General features: G+C 21.9%; 1 long non-coding RNA gene across 1 annotated transcript; it reads left to right on the top strand.

The window, feature by feature from the left end:
* Nucleotides 1-703: 703 nt before the first annotated feature.
* Nucleotides 704-2,991, top strand: LOC111617452. Its single transcript, XR_002755416.1, has 2 exons — nt 704-779; nt 2,869-2,991. It is a non-coding gene; the product is annotated as an uncharacterized LOC111617452 (long non-coding RNA).
* The last annotated feature ends 258 nt before the right edge of the window (nt 2,992-3,249 follow it).

Genomic DNA, 3,249 nt, shown 5'->3' with positions numbered 1-3,249 from the left:
TTTTATAATATTGTTAATTTAATTATCGTGATACTTATATTTGTAATGTACAGGTATTTAACGTTAGAAATTTCCTAATTGTAATTATTTTAAGTAAGTAATAGCAGAACGTATTACTGAAAAAACTGAATGGATTTTTAATCTGTGTTATTTTGTTGAGGGCAATGAATACTAAAGTATTTGTACACTATGTAAATTAAAAGAATTCCTGACGACAGATCTGTTGAAAAGATGGTAGAATTTGAAGCCTGCAGCAACTGAAGAAAGTTGAACAGATTAAAATGCATTTTTAATTAATTTTATTAATTAAAAGTTAGTTATTCTCATCGTGTAAGTTTCCACTACCTTATAAAAAGATATAATAACTTTAACAAATATCATAGTGAAAAGTGTTCTAGTTATTCATTGTGAGTTTGTTAGAAATGATACTCATAAATTCATTACGAAATTCTTTTCTTAAATTTTACCGGAAATTACTCTAATATCGAAGAAAGAAAATCAATTATATGTATGCATTACATTTACTTCACAATAACTTTAATCTATGCGAAATATGAAAGTTAATGAAGCTTATTCAATGATTAGAAAATTGCTGAATCGAATTAATTACTTTTCTAATCATTCAAAAGTTTTTTTATATTCGAAGAAAAAACTTTTAAGAAATTAATGAAAAAGAAATTCATTTAGTAAAGTTCNTGGCACTGCCTTAGTAATGGTAAATTTGATTGTGGTGATCTGCTTGATTCATAGAGGGAAGTGCTGTACAAGATCGATTGGAGGTAAGTGTGAGTCGCGTCGTCACTTTAACATCTGGTTCGGACAACAGCAATTACATTGTAGATAATTTTATCTTTTCTATCCATCGTCAAATTCGATTTTAAATTTTATGTAAATTTTGACATAAAGTGAATTTCATTGTTTAAAATTGATGAATACAAATAGTTGTTTTCTAAAACCTGAAACAATTTTATAACTTTTCTGACGATTTTGATCTTACAACAACAAAGAAAAACTATATTTTCAGAAATCTTATTTTTATATTTAGATTTTTATTAAATTATAGATAGTAGATTAAATTTTTAATTTTTTAAAACTTTATCAAACATAAGAAAAATTTATTTAAATATTAAAGATTAAATAATAAAGAATTACGTTACAAGAATTACTCAAGTTTCTTCTTGGCAGTTTTATATTAATTTACTGTACATAAGATATATTTGATGGAATGTTTAAGTAACTTCTGTAAACATAAGTTACTTGAACAGAATAATATTGTGCATATTAAACCATAAAATAGGATTATGGATTCTATACGTTATAACTAATTTGACAGGACATTGCTGGAAAGAATATTTACATACAAATATTTATATATGTGCAAAAATTTAAAAGTTAATAATTTGTTTTTTAATTTCATAACTAAATTTATAGATGCAATGTGAAATACAAAGACATTTGTGAACCAGACTTGTATATTAATTAATAATAAATAGACAAAGACATAAATCTATCTAATAAGAAGAGAGAGAACAGGCTTGTAGAATGCATAAAATAATTCAAAGTTTTAAAACCAGTTATGGAAAAGTGGCATAATTTTTAGAATGATTTTATTTTGATGTTTCATAAATTCTTCATTAGATTCTATTTATGTAGAGGAAATGACTTTGTAACAAATATCTTTCATTTACAGATTTAGAAATTCCTAAATATTAATTCATTAAAATGCAGCGTAAAATTTCGCTTTCTAATAATTGTTTAAAGTATTGCATTCTATGCATTGATTACAACACTTATTATGTACAACTTTTTCTGCTTATCACATCATGTATTACTCTTTTTCTGTATTTCTTGATGACTCAGTTATATGTTATATATAATTCAGATAAATCAATACAAATTATTAGTAAAAGTTTTAGCGTTTAAAGAGAAGTTTATTTAACACGTTTTATATTCAAAAAATTATCCTATTTATAAACTAAATATAAACTCTATAATTTTTTTTAAACCTTCTTACCACAAATACTTATTAAACAAATAATTCAAGATATATTTAAAGTGTTATATTTAAAATGATAAAATAAATTATGTTAATTATTTCGTTGCTTAATGACCAGTCTGTTCAATTTAATGTCTAATCTGTTTATATATAATTAAAATGAATAAAATAATAATAATTTAAAATGTTTTGTTTGAACAAAATAAGTAATATTAAAGTTTATATTGTTTAGTTAAGTTAATAAGTTTCGTTTCATTTAGAAAGTGAATAATTTGCTTTACTAATTCATATTTAAAATATTTAAACAATGTAAACTATTATGCGGAATGACAATTTTATAATGGCAATCTTTCCTACAGTTTTAGAATTTTATAAGTTATGATGTGAAACGAATCATATATCCTTTTAGTTATATGCATTATAAATAATATAGAGAAAACGAATGATAAATAGGCTGATAATTAACATAATGTATAAAAAATATTATAAAAATTTATTATAAAGAATTTAAAATTAATTTTTTATCTTTATAATAAGCTTTATCACAAATTATTTAAATCTTTATAATAAATTATAGCGTCAATGTAGACTATTAATAGTCACTGTTTTATAATTCGGTGTATTAGTTTTTTTGAAGTCATAAGATTAAAGTTTTATTTAAATTTTTCAATATAATAAATTTTTAAGTTTTATTAAATAAAATGGTACTTAAAATGCTTTATTTTAGTATCTAAATATAAATTTTTAATATAAAATTTTGTTAAACAAACTTATAATTTTTACAATTCTTCGTTTATTTTATATTAAATTAATATATACAATTTTTAATCAGGTGGAGTATAATTTAATTTCGTTCAAATTTTATTTTATAGGTCATCAGTGCACTCACATCATCAATAAACAAGCCGGTTATACTCTTGGAGAGAAATCATTTTATATGTCTGAAGACAAATTAGATTCATCGCATGAACACATTTTATTGGAGAAACTAGAAGTAAGAACTTTAAAATCTAATAAAATTATCGATTTATATTATGAAATGCATTACCTATCAATAAATAAAGTGGCATGTGAAAATGGGTATTACTTATTTAAAAGTTCAATAAGCTATCAAAACATTTATATTTATTCAGTTACTTGTAACGATTTCTCATTTTCTCTTGAAAATATTTTAAAATTCAATAATCCTAATATTAAAATATAAAAATTTATACAGTTTTACAAAACTAATTTTATAATATTACAGATATGAA

This window comes from Centruroides sculpturatus, unplaced genomic scaffold, assembly GCF_000671375.1.
Source record: "Centruroides sculpturatus isolate CEXI.00-Female unplaced genomic scaffold, Cexi_2.0 scaffold6239, whole genome shotgun sequence".
Taxonomy (NCBI): Eukaryota; Metazoa; Arthropoda; class Arachnida; order Scorpiones; family Buthidae; genus Centruroides; species Centruroides sculpturatus.
The sequence above is the reverse complement of the archived record's forward strand: the minus strand, read 5'-3'. Positions and strand labels throughout refer to the sequence as shown.